This window comes from Mesoplodon bidens (assembly GCF_964165515.1).
Source record: "Mesoplodon bidens genome assembly, chromosome: 18".
Lineage (NCBI taxonomy): Eukaryota > Metazoa > Chordata > Mammalia > Artiodactyla > Ziphiidae > Mesoplodon > Mesoplodon bidens.
Window position 1 is genome coordinate 16,151,727 of NC_138175.1, and position 15,596 is coordinate 16,167,322.

General features: G+C 36.5%; 1 protein-coding gene across 1 annotated transcript in view; it reads left to right on the forward strand.

Annotated features, from left to right (window-relative positions):
• LOC308605327 (uncharacterized protein) overlaps positions 1-15,596 on the forward strand; it is a 198,165-nt gene that overhangs the window by 13,654 nt on the left and 168,915 nt on the right. The window contains exon 2 of the mRNA XM_081215231.1: positions 3,894-3,961. The gene's annotated coding sequence lies outside the window, so the exon portion shown is untranslated. The remainder of the gene's footprint in view (positions 1-3,893; positions 3,962-15,596) is intronic.

Sequence of the window (15,596 nt, forward strand, 5' to 3'; positions counted from 1 at the left end):
TTGGATTCCCTTTATTTCTTTTTCTTCTCTGATTGCCATGGCTAGGACTTCCACAACTATGTTGATAATGGTGGTGAGTGTGAACATCCTTGTCTTGTTCCTGATCTGAGAGGAAATGCTTTCAGTTTTTCACCATTGAGAATGATTTTTGCTGTGCATTTGTCATATATGGCCTTTATTATCTTGAGGTAGGTTCCTTTTATGCCCACTTTGGAGAGTTTTTCTCATAAATGGGTGTTGAATTTTGTCAGAAGGTTTTTCTGCATCTACTGAGATGATATATGGTTTTCTTCAATTTGTTGATGTGGTGTATCACAATGATTGATTTGCGGATATTGAAAAATCCTTGCATCCCTGGGAAAAATCCCACTTGGTCATGGTGTATGATCCTTTTAATGTGTTGTTGGATTTGGTTTGCTAGTATTTTGTTGAGGGTTTTTGCGTCTTTGTTCATCAGCGATATTGGCATGGAATATTCTTCTTTTGTGTGATATCTTTATCTGGTTTGGTATTAGGGCCATTGTGGCCTTGTAGAATGAGCTTTGGAGTGTTCCTTCCTCTGCAAGTTTTGGGGATAGTTTCAGAAGGGAAGGTGTTAACTCTTGTCTAAATGTTTGATAGATTTCGCCTGTGAAGCCATCTGATCCTGGGCTTTTGTTTGTTGGAAGATTTTTAATCACAGTTTCAATTTCAGTACTTGTGGTTGGTCTGTTCACTTTTTTTTATTTCTTACTGGTTCAGTCTTAGAAGGTTGTACCTTTCCAAGAATTTGTCCGTTTCTTCTAGGTTGTCCATTTTATTGGCATATAGTTGCTTGTAGCAATCTCTTATGATCCTGTGTATTTTTGTGTGCCCGTTGTAACTTCTCCTTTTTTATTTCTAATTTCATTGATTTGAGTCCTCTCCTTTTTTTTTTTCTTGATGAGTCTGGCTAAAGGTTTATGAATTTTGTTTATCTTTTCAAAGAACCAGCTTTTGGTTCCATTGATCTTTCCTATTGTTTTCTTCATCTCTATGTCATTTATTTGTGCTCTGATCTTTATGATTTCTTTCTTTCTACTAACTTTGGGTTTTGTTTGTTCTTCTTTCTCTCGTTGCTTTAGGTGTAAGGAGGATAGGTTGTTTACTTCAAATTTTTCTTGTTTCTTGAGGTAAGGTTGTATTGCTATGAACTTCCCTCTTAGAACTGCTTTTGCTATGTCCCATAGGTTTTGGATCATTGTGTTTTCCTTGTCCTTTGTCTCTAGGTGCTTTTTGATACCCTTTTTGATTTTGTCAGTGATCCATTGATTATTTAGTAACGCATTGTTTAGCCTCCATGTGTTCGTGTTTTTAACAGTTTTTTTCCTGTAGTTGATTTCTAATCTCATAGCGTTGTGGTCAGAAAAGATGCTTGATATGATTTCAATTTACTTAAATTTACCAAGGATTGATTTTTGACTCAAGGTGTCATCTATCCTGTAGAATGTTCTGTGTGCACTTGAGAGAAAAGTGTGTTTTGCTGCTTTTGGATGGAATGTTCACTAAATATCAATGAAGTCTGTCTGGTCTAATTTGTCATTTAAGGCTTGTGTTTCCTCATTAATTTTCTGTCTGAATGATCTGTCCTTTGGTGTAAATGGGGTGTTAAAGTCCCCCACTATTATTGTGTTATTGTCTATTTCCCCTTTAACGGCTGTTAGCATTTGCCTTATGTATTGAGTTGTTCTTATGTTGGGTTCATATATATTTACAATTGTTATATCTTCTTCTTGGATTGATCCCTTGATCATTATGTAGTGTCCTTCCTTGTCTCTTGTAACAGTCTTTATTTTAAAGTCTATTTTGTCTGATATGAATATTGCTACTCCAGCCTTCTTTTGATTTCCATTTGCATGGAATATCTTTTTCCATCCCCTCACTTTCAGTCTCTGTGGGTCACTAGGTCTGATGTGGGTCTCTAATAGATAGCATATATGTGGGTCTTGTTTTTGTATCCATTCAGCTGGTCTGTCTCTTGGTTGGAGCATTTAATCCAATTACATTTAAGGTAATTATCAATACGTATGTTCCTATTGCCATTTTCTTAATGTTTTGGGTTCATTTTTATAGGTCTTCTTTCTCCCTTTCTCTTTTGTTCTCTTTTCTTGTGTTTCCCATCTAGAGAAGTTCCTTTAGCATTTGTTGTTAAGCTGGTCTGGTGGTGCTAAATTCTTTTAGCTTGTGCTTGTCTGTACAACTTTTGATTTCTCCATCGAATCTGAATGAGAACCTCGCTGTGTAGAGTATTCTTGGTTGTAGGTTCTTCCCCTTTGATCACTTTAAATATATCATTCCACTCCCTGCTGGCTTGCAGAGTTTTTGCTGAAAAGTCAGCTGAGACCCTTACGGGAGTTTTCTTGTTTTTCCCTTGCTACTTTTAATACTATTTCTTTGTCTTTAATTTTTGTCATTTTGTTTCTATGTGTCTTTGCTTGCTTTTTTTTTGGGTTTATCCTGCCTCGGACTCTCTGCACTTCCTGGACTTGGGGGAATGTTTTCTTCCCATGTTAGGGAAGTTGCCAGCTATTGTTTCTTCAAATATATTCTCAGTCCCTTTCTCTGTCTTTTCTCCTTCTGGGACCAATAATGCAAATATTGATGTGTTTAATGTTGTCCCAGAAGTCTCTTAGGCTGACCTCATTTCTTTTCATTCTTTTTTCTTTATTCTGTTCTGTGGCAGTGATTTCCACCACTGTATCTTCCAGCTTACTTATTCATTCTTTTGCCTCAGTTACTCTGCTATTGATTCCTTCTAGTGTATTATTTATTTCAGTTTTTCTATCGTTCATCTGTTTGTTTGTTCTTTAGTTCTTTTATGTCTTTGATAATCATTTCTTGTATCTTCTCAATCTGTGCCTCCATTGTTTTTCCAAGATCTTAGATCATCTTTACTATCATTACTCTGAATTCTTTTTCAGGTAGATTGCCTATTTCAACTTCACTTAGTTGTTCTTATGTGGTTTTATCTTGTTCCTTCATCTTGGGTATATTCCTCTGCCATCTCATTTTGTCTAACTTTCTGTGATGTGGTTTCTGTTCCTTAGGCTTCAGGGTTGTACTTCCTCTTGCTTTTGCCGTCGACTCCCTGGTGGATGACGTTGTCTAAGAGACTTGTGCAGGTTTTCTGGTGGGAGGGACTGTTACCTACCCACTGGTGGGTGGAGCTGGGGCTTGTCCTCTGGTGGGCAGGGCTGTGTCAGGGGGTGTATTCATCTGGCGGCTGTTTATTCAGGAAGACTTTACACAGCTTTTCTGCTAATGGTTGGTGCTGTGCTCCTGCCCTGTTGATTGTTTGCCTTGAAGCATCTTAGCACTGGCGCCTACAGGATGTTGGATGGGGCCAGGTCTTGGTGAGAAAATTGTGGCCTCCAAGAGGGCTCATGCCAGTGAGTACTCCGCAGAACTGCCACCGCCAGTGTCCTTGTCTCTGCAGTGAGCCACAGCTGCCCCCCACCCCCCGCCTCTGCAGGAGACCTCCATTATTAGCAGTTTTTTCTGGCCCAGTCTCTTACGATGTCACCACTTTTTTTCCCTGGGTCCTGGTGCACTTGAGACACTTTGTGTGCCCTGCAGCCATCGAGTTGCTGTTTCCCTTGGTCCTGTGGAATTCCTACAATTAAACCCCACTGGCCTTCAAAGTCAGATTCTCTGGGGGCTCCTCCTCTAGTTGCCAGACCCTCAGGCTGCCAAGCCTTATGTTGGGCTCAGAACTTTCACTCCTTTGGGAGAACTTCTGTGGTATAATTATTTTCCAGTTTGTGGGTTGCCCACCCAGCATGCTTGGGATTTGCTTCTATCACGATTATGCCCGTCCTACCATCTTGCTGTGGCCTCCTCTCCGTCCCTGAATGTAGTGTATTTTTTTTTGGTAGGTTCCAGCATTTCTTCATCGGTGGCTGTTCAGCATTTAGTCGTGACCCTAGTATTTCCATCAGAAGAGGTAAGTTCATGTCCTTCTACTCCACCATCCTGTCTCGATCCTCAGTCATACTTTCTTGTGTTGTTATTTTATTGGCTGCTTTAGAGATTACAGTATATCAACATGTACAGGCATACCTCGTTTTATCACACTTAGTTTTATTGCACTTTACAGATACTGTGGTTTTTACAAATTGAAGTTTTTTGGCAACCCTGCATTGTCAGATGATGGTTAGCATTTTTTAGCAATAAAGTATTTTTAAATTAAGGTATGTATGTACATTTTTTTATACACAGTGCTCTTGCACACTTGATGGACTGCACTATAGTGTACAGTAAGTCCCCTACATACGAACCTTCAAGTTGCGAACTTTCAAAGATGCGAATGTGCATTCCGTTGTTGTCAGGCGTGAGTGAAATTGCAGCTTGCCCTCCATCTCCTGTTGCTGATGATTCTTCAGCTCTACCATCTCCCACCTACTCTCTCTCCTTCAGTCAGTAACTCTTATTGCCTGTTCACTCGATGCCAGCCCTTGTATGCTAGCTATTGTACTGTACTACTGTACTGTACTTTTCGAGGTAATGTACTGTAAAATTATAAATATTTTCTTTATTTTTTGTGTTTATTTTTTATTTATTATTTTTGTGAAAACTATTATAAACCTATTACAGTACAGTACCATATAGTTGATTGTGTTAGTCAGCTAACTTTATTGGACTTACAAATAAATAGGACTTATGAATGCGCTTTCAGAACGGAACTTGTTCGTGTGTAGGTGACTTACTGTAAACATAACTTTTGTATGCCCTGGGAAACAAAAAATTCATGTCACTTGCTTTATTGCCATAGTCTCCTTATTTCTGGTGGTCTGGAACTGAACTTGTAATATCTCCAAAGTATGCCTGTACTTAAGTTGTAACAGCCTACCTCAAATTAATATACTACTTCACTCACAAGGTAAGAACCTTATAGTGGTGTAATACTATTTACTTCCCTCCCATCCTTTGTACTATTTTCTCTTGTATTTTACATCTACACATTATAAACTCCACAATATATTATTATTTTTGCTTTAAGCAGTTGATCGACTTTAAAAGATTTTGGTACAATAACAGAAAATTTATCTTCACCATTTTTAAGTGTACAGATCAGTGTTAAGTACATTTGCATTGTTGTACAGCTATTCTCTAGAGCTCTTTTCATCTTGCAGTAGTGGAACTCTATGCCTATTAAATAACAGCTTTCCAGTCCCTTTCCCTCAAGTCCCTGGCCACCAACGTTCTGCTTTCTGTCTCTATGAATTTGATTGCTTTAAACACCTCATATAAGTGGAATCATAATGGTATTTGTCATTTTGTGACTGGCTTATATCGTTTAGTATAATGTTCTCAAGGTTAATCCATGTTGTAGTGTGCGTGAGGATTTCCTTTCTAGGGCTGCTGTTTCTGTTTGTTTGTTTTTGTCATAGTAGTTATCCTAGTGGATATGATGTGGTATCTCATTGTGGTTTTGATTTGTATGCCCCTAATAATAAGTGATGTTGAGCCTCTTTTCATGTGCTTATCGGCCATTTGTATATCTTCTTTGGAAAAATGTATATTCAAGTACTTTGCCCATTTTTATTCAGAATATTTGGTTTTTGTTGTTGTTAAGTTGTCGAAGTTCTTTATATATTCTGAATATTAACTCTTTATTAGATATATGATTTGCAAATATTTTCTTGGATTCCGTATATTGCCTTTTCAGTCATTTGATTGTGTCCTTTCATGTGCGTATGTTTTAAATTTTGATATAATCCAATTTATCTGTTTTTACTTTTGTTATCTGTACTTTTGTGTCATAGCAAAGAAATTGTTGTCAAATACAATATCATGAAGGTTTCCATTGTGTTTTCTTCTAAAAGAGTTATAGTCTTAGCTCTTATGTTTAAATCTGATCCATTTTGAGCTAATTTTTATATGTAGTGTAAGGTAAGTGTCCAACTTCAGTCTTTTGCTTGTGAATATACATTTTTTCCCAGCACCATTTGTTAAAAGGTCAATTGACTTTTAAAGAATTTAAGAAAAGTAAGAAAGAGTGTTTTATATTTACCATATATTTACTATTCTACTACTTTTTATTCTTCCTGTAGGTCTGAATTTTATAGTATTCCCTATAGCATTTTTTTGTACTGCAAGTTTGTTGACAATGTATTATTTCATTATTCATTTATCAGCAAATATCTATTTCACCTTCATTTTTGAAGGATATTTTCACTGACAATAGAATTTTAGGCTGATATTTTTTTTCTTCATCATTTTAAAGATGTGGTTCTATTGTCTTGTGTAATCTGTAATGAGAAGTCAGTCACCATTTTTATCGTTGTTACCCCGGATAGACTCCCCCATCCCACCCTCCTCTGGCTACTAAAAATTTTTTTTTCTTTATCTTTGGTTTTAAGCAGTTTGACTGTGATATGCCTAGTTGTGGTTTTATGTTTATGTATTCTGCCTGGGGTTTGCTGTGCATCTTGGATCTATAGGCTTATGTTTTAATCAAGTTTGGAAAGTTTGTCCAATATTTTATCAGATATTTTTTCTGCACTTTTCTCTTTCTCCTTTCCCTCTGGGACTCTAATTACAAGCATACTAGATTGTTTAATTTTGAACACACACATTATTGATGATCTGCTATTTTTTTTCATACTTTTTTTCTCTGTGTGCTTCAGTTTAGATTATTTCTATTGAGTTGTCTTCAAGGTCATTGAGCCTTTCTTCTACACTATCCAATCTGCCTTTCCATTCAGTGATTTTCTTTAATCATTTCAGATATTTTTCAGTTCTAGTATTTCCATTTGATTTTTATTTTTGGTTTTCCTGTACCTACTGGAATTCTTCATGCTTTTACTTATTATATCCTGTTTTTCCAGTACATTCTTTAACATATATCATAACTACTTTAAAATATTTGTCTGTTAATCCCAACATCTGGGTTGTTATTGAGTCCATTTCTGTTGATTTTTTCTTTTGACTATGGGTTGTATTTTCCCAAGTTCTCTCGTAGCTTGTGATTTTTTTGATAGTATGTTACAATTGTGGATAATACGTTTAACAACTTGATTACGTTATCTTCCTCTGAAGAGTGTTTTGAATATTGTTCTAGGAGGTGGTTAAACTACTGATAGAATTTATTGATTCTGTGGAGGCTTGGTTTTAGACTTGGTTCAAATTTATCTATTTCAGTTTTTCTCCTAGCCTTAGGCATGGACCTTACTTTTAAGTTCTGCCCCTTCTGGGGTTTCTAGAAAGTCTGAGGTGTTTACCAAGACCCTCTACCTTTAGGGATTCACTTTCCAAACTCTGACTCATCATCACTTGTAAACTGCTGAAATTTCTGCTTAGTTATTTTAGTCTTTTAGCTGTTGCTTTCTTCTAGGTTTCTTGGCTATCACTTTGTACATGCACAGTTCAGGAGTCAGCCAAGCATTTGAGGAGAGCTATTATACAGATTTTGGAGCTACCCTTCCCCCTCACTCAATCCCCGGTGGCTTCCCTTTTTTGGAGACTTCCTCTTTCAACTTCCAGGTGCTCCAGCAGCCTCAAACTCTAACTTCTGATTCCTCAGCGCCCCAAACTGCTGCTTTCTGATTAAGCTCTATTCCACATGTACCATGCAGAGAAGGAAATAATCTTACCAGAAAAAATCAGAAAAATGTAGATATTATTTTATTGGCTTCCTTTCTTTCAAGGGTCATATCCCCTTCAGTTTCTACCTGCTATTGATTGCTCCACAGTGCCTTCAAATAGTTGTTTATTTTTAGTCAGAATTTATAATTGTCATTGTCAGGAGAGTTATCTAGTTTAAGATACTTAACTACTTATGAGTGCCAGAAATCATTAAAGCAGTATTTTTAAATGGAAAAACAAAAGTATGATTTCTAAGAAATTGTTGGTTATTGTGTTGTATGCAGCTATATTTAGAGAAGTAAAAAGATACCTGCTAGAATGGGGAAAGAATTAGGTAATATTATTTCAAAAATAAGTTCTGGTGTTTTAATAAGACTGTGTAAAATTATCGACTACAGTGGCCATGAAGATGTACTCCTTCGACCTCCTGCTGTAGGGAACATAATTGATTGATGGCTGCAGGTACTGCTGTCTTTTAGAACCCATTTCCAAGTTCATGCCAAGGCCATGATTCCTAAGTGATCCTTCCAGGCCATGAGTCCATATGGTGGAGGTTGTAATCCAGGTTCTTTTCTATGAGATATAGGACTCCTTTAATGGAATATTTTTGCAAAGGACTCCCAATTGACTGGGCCAAAACCTTCTTAGAACTGTGTTGCAGTCTGAGATTCTTCCTACCCAGTCTTCCATCCTTCCATTTTTCCATCACAGATATCCTAAGGCTTTCTTGCCTTCCCTTGCTCCCACTTTGTTGTCTTTCAAAGGTAAGTCTCTTGCATGTTTAATACCATCTTTGCATCTGCTTTTTGGGAGACCCAAACTAATACACAGACCCAAACTATTGCTGGAAAATTGACCAAAATTAACTTAAAAAAATATTTTTAGAGAAAAATTCCAAATAGCATATGTAGATACTCCCTTCTCTAGGACGTAGAACTTAATTTCCCTCTGCTTGGATGTAGGCTGGGCTTAGTAACTTGATTCCAGTGAATAGAGAAGAATCTGTTAGTCCTTTTTTTTCTTCTTCTTTTTTATCACCCCGCCCCCATCAAACACACACATGAGCCTTTTTAGACATTTTTGCTTAACACCCTCCCCCACACTCTTTTTTTTTTTTTTTTTTTTTCTTTTTGCGGTATGCGGGCCTCTCACTGTTGTGGCCTCTCCCGTTGCGGAGCACAGGCTCCGGATGCGCAGGCCCAGCGGCCATGGCTCACGGGCCCAGCCGCTCCGCGGCATATGGGATCCTCCCAGACCGGGGCACGAACCCGTATCCCCTGCATCGGCAGGCGGACTCTCAACCACTGCGCCACCAGGGAGGCCCTCCCCCACACTCTTGATGAAATTTTTCATACCACAAATATACTTTATATCTGTTTATGTGTTATATGTATATCCATGTTGTATGCATGAAAAAGTAAATTTTCCCCCCAAGAACTTTTATTCATTTGGGGGCATTATAATAACCCTCACAGAGAATGCATGGGACAGAGTGTGGATAGGGAAAATTTCTAACTTACTCTGGAGGAAGCTGGCAGACAGCATCTTAAACAAGTGATCAAAGTTAACATCACCAGTGATGATAAGTCATGTTAATGCCATATACCCCCAGTATGATGAAATGTAAAGAGTATTTAACCTCTGTGATAGTCTACCCAAAAAGTTGTAACCCTAGTCTTATTGTGAGACAACATTAGACAAACCGAAAATGAGGGGCGTTCTATAAAATAACTGACCAGCACTCTTCAGAAGTGTCAAGGTAATGAAAAACAAGGGAAGACTGAGGAATTGTCACAGATCATTGAGACTAAGGAGACATGACCACTAATTGCAATGTGGTGTCCTAGATCGTATAAGGGAGCTCACTCTGCTATCTTTGAACTTTTTTTAAGTCTAAAATTATTCCAAAATTAAAAGTTAAAGAGTGTTAAAAAATTAAAAATCATTGTGTCATTTGTAGTCATTACATGAAAGTAATGGTGCAAATATTAAAAGAGAAATAAATATGTGAGATTACTAGAATATAAACATTGAGCTAGTAGTCTGAGAATGTGAGTTTTCTATATACAATATGAGTAAATGAAAAAATATGGTAGATATAGTATTTATGAAATTTCGTGAGCCTATGATGCAGTATCTCATGACATCTATGCACAATTAACTCAGATGGTCCTGGATATAAGCAGAGTCACATGTATTCAAAACTGGCTGGAGAACCATAAAAAATATTGACAAACCACAAATGGAAAATGTATCAAGTTGGGGAATATGTCTAGGTGCTGCAGAGATCAGTGTTTTGTCCTATCTTATATAGCTGCTGTATTAATGATGTAGAATAGGGAGTAAAATGAATGTTAATGGAATCCACAGATGATATTAAATTGGGAGGTGATGCAAACAACAGTATGGGCAGCAAAGCAATATAAAGGTACCCAGAGAGCTTAGAAATATGGAGTGAAAACAACAAAATGAGATTCTGCCTCTTCAGAATAGAAACTACAAGTGCTTTAGGAGAAAAACAATAAAAATAGGTATTCAAAGGGAGCGAAATCTGAGTCGTCAAATGGTCAGAAAGACCTAAGGGTGAAAATGAATAACAAAGTAGATATGAATTTATGACATAGTGATTTTGAAGATTATGACTACATATACTGCATGCCACAGAGAAAGAATAAAATAGTCCGTTCTTCATACTTCTAGTAAAATGACATCAGGTAGACAGAACTCATTTTGTGTCAAGTTGGTACTTAACTGCTGTTGACAAAGTAGAAGTAGTAATAAAAATGATTAAGCCTTAGAACACTGCAGACAAGTATATTGATCTTCAGCAAATTGTACTGAGCTATTTTACTAGTCTTTCCATTGATAACTGCTGATCTACTTCATGTCCCATGTAGGTGACCCTTCCTTAGATATATAACTTATAATACTAAGCCTCAGAGCAGCTTCCCTAACTCTTTTTAATCTTCTCCCTTCTCTCACAAATTAAATTTACAAATTGCATCTTTCTAATATGTTCTTATTTTAATTTATATTAAATTATGTATAGGCTTCCTTGATTGCTTGTCAAAACTGACTTCTGCCTCTGTCACATCTACATCTCAATGCTGCAAGCCTTATTTGCAAATACATGCTTGTCCCCCCACCAGCAGCCATAGTACAAAGAGCATAAGCAAGAGTAACATCTGAGGAGAGTATTGGAATTGATATCTGAGTAAATAACAACCAAAATAAATAAACTACAGATCAGAATTCCATTAGCAAGGCAATATTCTAATGGTCACAGCATAAATCAGGTAGCCCCAAAGTGTTCTCACCCATTGGCAAGGAGTCTTTCAGAATAATAAATAAAGAAATCTCTTCTTCAGGATGACTACATATGCTTATTAAGTGTTATAAAATAGATGCTTTTTAAAAAATTTGGTGTCTTTTTTAAACATTTTTATTCGAGTATAGTTGACTTACAATGTTGTGTTAGTTTAGGTGTACAGCAAAGTGAATCAGTTACACATACATATATATATATATATATATATATATATATCTCCACTGTTTTTAAGATTCTTTTCCCATATAGGCCATTACAGAGTATTGAATACAGTTCCCTGTGTTATGCAGTAGGTCCTTGTTGATTATCTGTTTTATATATAGTCGTGTGTATATGTTAATCCCAAACTCCTAATTTATCCCTCCCCACCCCCCACCTTTTCCCTTTGATAACCATAAGTTTCTTTTTGAAGTCTCTGAGTCTGTTCTGTAAATAAATTCATTTGTATCATTTTTTAAGATTCCACATATGAGTGATATCATATGATATTTGTTTTTCTCTGTCTGACTTACTTCACTTAGTATGATAATCTCTAGGTCCATCCCTGCAAATGGCATTATTTCATTCTTTTTTAAGGCTGAGTAATATTCCCTTGTCCACATTTACCACATCTTCTTTATCCATTCCTCTGTAGATGGACATTTAGGTTGCTTTCATGTCTTGTCTACTGTAAGCAGCACTGCAATGAACTTTGGGGTGCATGTATCCTTTTGAACCATGTTTTTTTCCAGATATATGCCCAGGAGTTGTTTGCTGGGTCATGTGGTAGCTCTGTTTTCAGATTCTTAAGGAACCTCTATACTACTCTGTATAGTGGCTGTACCAATTTACATTCCCACCAACAGCATAGGAGGGTTCCCTTTTCTCCACACCCTCTCCAGCATTTATTTTTTGTAGACTTCTTGATGATGGCCATTCTGACCAATGTGAGGTGATACATCATTGTAGTTTTGATTTGCATTTCTCTAATAATTAGTGATGTTGAGTATCTTTTCATGAGTCTCTTGGGCATCTGTATGTCTTCTTTGAGGAGATGTCTATTTAGATCTTCTGCCCATTTTTTGATTGGGTCGTTTGGGGTTTTTTTGAAATAGAGCTGTAGGAGCTGTTTGTATATTTTGGAGATTAATCCCTTGTTGGTCGCTTCATTTGCAAATATTTTTCTCCCATTCTGTGGGTTGTCTCTCCATTTCCTTTATGGTATGCTTTGCTGTGCAGAAACTTTTAAGTTTAATTAGATCCCATTTGTTTATTTTTGTTTTTATTTTCATTACCCTAGGAGGTGGATCCAGAATGATATTGCTGTGATTTATGTCAAAGAGTGTTTTGCCTAGTTTTCCTCTAAGAATTTTATAGTATCCAGTCTTACATTTAGGTATTTAATCCATTTTGAATTTATTTTTGTGTATGGTGTTAGAGAATGTTCTAATTTCATTTGTTTACGTGTAGCTGTTCAGTTTTCCCAGCACCACTTACTGAAGAGACTGTCTCTTCTCCATTGTATATTCTTGGCTCCTTTGTTGTATGTTAATTGACCATAGGGGTGTGGTTTTATTTCTGGGCTTTCTATCCCTTTCCATTGATCTATATTTCTGTTACTGTGCCAGCACCATACTGTTTTAATGACTAGCTTTGTAGTATAGTCTGAAGTCAGGGAGTCTGATTCCTCCATCTCTGCTTTTCTTTCTAAGGATTGCTTTGGCCATTCGGGGTCTTCTGTATTTCCATACAAATTGTAAAATTTTTTGTTCTAATTCTGTGAAAAATGCCACTGGTAATTTGATAGGGATTGCGTTCAATCTGTAGATTGCCTTGGGTAGTCATTTTCTCAATATTGATTCTTCCAATCCAAGAACATGGTATATCTCCATCTGTTTGTATTATCTTTTATTTCTTTCATCAGTATCTTATATTTTCCTGAGTACAGGTCTTTTGCCTTTTAGTTAGGTTTATTCCTCGGTATTTTATTCTTTTTGATGTGATGGTAAATGGGATTTTTTTCTTAATTTCTTTTTCTGATCTTTTGTTAGTGTATAGGAATGCAAGAGATTTCTGTGTGTTAATTTTGTATCCTGCAACTTTACCAAATTCATTGATGAGCTCTAGTAGTTTTTCAGTAGCATCTTTAGGATTTTCTATGTATAAAATCATGTCAAGTGCAAACAGTGACAGTTTTACTTCTTCTTTTCCAATTTTGGTTCCCTTTATTTCTTTTCTTCTCTGATTGCCATGGCTAGGACTTCCAAAACTATGTTGAATAATAATGGTGAGTGTGGACATCCTTGTTCCTGATCTTAGAGGAAATGCTTTTAGTTTTTCACTACTGAGAATGATTTTTACTGTGTGTTTGTCATACATTGCCTTTATTGAGGTAGGTTCCTTCTGTGACCACTTTTTGGAGAGTTTTTCTCATAAATGGGTGTTGAATTTTGTCAAAAGCTTTTTCTGCATCTATTAAGATGATCGTATGGTTTTTCTTCTTCAATTTGTTGATGTGGTGTATCACACTGATTGATTGGCAGATATTGAAAAATCCTTGCATCCCTGGGATAAATCCCACTTGATCATGGTGTATGATTCTTCTAATGTGTTGTTCGATTTGGTTTGCTAGTCTTTTGTTGAGGATTTTTTTGTCTGTGTTCATCAGTTGATATTGTCCCGTAGTTTTCTTTTTTTTTGGTATCAGGGTGATGGTGACCTCATAGAATGAGCTTTGGAGTTTTCCTTCCTGTGCTATTTTTTGGAATAGTTTCAGAAGTGTAGGTGTTAACTCTTCTCTGAATGTTTGATAGATTTCACCTGTGAAGCCATCTGGTCCTGGGCTTTTGTTTGTTGGAAGATTTTTAATCACAGTTTCCATTTCAGTACTTGTGATTGGTCTGTTCACTTTTTTTATTTCTACCTGGTTCAGTCTTGGAAGGTTGTACCTTTCTAAGAATTTGTCCATTTCTTCTAGGTTGTCCATTTTATTGGCATATAGTTGCTTGTAGCAATCTTTTATGATCTTTTGTATTTTTGTTGTGTCCATTATAACTTCTTTTTCATTTCTAATTTTATTGATTTGAGTCCTCTCCCTTTTTTCCTTGATGAGTCTGGCTAAAGTTTTATCAATTTTGTTTATCTTTCAAAGAACCAACTTTTAGTTTGATTGATATTTACTTTTGTCTTCTTTGTCTCTATTTCATTTATTTCTGCTCTGATCTTTATGATTTCTTTCTTTCTACTAACTTTGTGTTTTGTTTGTTCTTTCTGTAGTTGCTTTAGTTGTAAGGTTAGGTTGTTATTTGAGATTTTTCTTGTTTCCTGAGGTAAGATTGTATTGCTATAAACTTCCCTCTTAGAACTGCTTTTGCTGTGTCCCATAGGTTTTGGATTGCCATGTTTTTCTTGTCAGTTGTCTCTAGGTATTTTTTGATGTCTTCTTTGATTCCTTATGTGATCCATTGGTTATTTAGTAACATATTGTTTAGCCACCATGTGTTTGTGTTGTTTACAGTTTTTTTCCTCTGTAATTGATTTCTAATCTCATACCGTTGTGGTCGGAAAAGATGCTTGATATGTTTTCAATTTTCTAAAATTTACCGAGGCTTGATTTTTGTGTTTTTTTTGTGGTACACAGGCCTTTCACTGTTGTGGCCTCTCCCGCTGCGGAGCACAGGCTCCGGACGCGCAGGCTCAGCAGCCACGGCTCATGGGCCCAGCCGCTCTGCGGCATGTGGGATCTTCCCAGACCAGGGCACAAACCTGTGTCCCCTGCATCGGCAGGCAGACTCTCAACCACTGTGCCACCAGGGAAGCCCCTCGAGGCTTGATTTTTGACCTAAGATATGATCTATCCTGAAGAAAGTTCATTTGCACTCGAGTAAAAAGTATATTCTGCTGCTTTTGGATGGAGTGTCTTATAAATATCAATGAAATCTATCTGGTCTTATGTGTCATTTAAGGCTTGTGTTTCCTTATTAATTTTCTGTTTGAATGATGTGTCCATTGATGAAAGTGGGGTGTTAAAGTCCCCCACTATTATTGTAGTACTGTCAATTTCCCCTTTTATGGCTGTTGGCATTTGCCTTATATTTTGTGGTGTTTCTATGTTGGGTGCATATATATATATATACAATTGTTATATCTTCTTGGATTTATTCCTTGTGTAGTGTCCTTGTCTCTTGAAACAGTCTTTATTTTAAAGTCTGTTTTGTCTGATACCACTTTCTTTCGATTTCCATTTGCATGGAATATCTTTTTTCATCCCCTAACTTTCAGTCTATATGTATCCCTAGATCTTAAGTGGGTTTTTTGTAGACAGAATGCATGAGTCTTGTTTTTGTACCCATTCAGCCATTCTGTGTCTTTTGGTTGGAGCATTTAATGCATTTACATTTAAGGTAATTATCGATACGTATGTACCTATTGCCATTTACGTAATTGTTTTTGGCTTGTTTTTATAGGTCTTTTTTCTTTCCTTCCTCTTTTGTTCTCATCTCTCGTGGTTTGATGACCATCTTTAGTTTTGTGTTTGGGTTGCTTTTTCTTTTTTGTGTGTGTATCTATTGTCGTTTTTTGGTTTGCATTTCCTATAAGGTTTTGATAAAGCAGTCTATGTACAAGGTTGTTTTAAGTTGCTGGTCTCTTATTTTCAAATGCACTTTCCATTTCATGCCTTTGT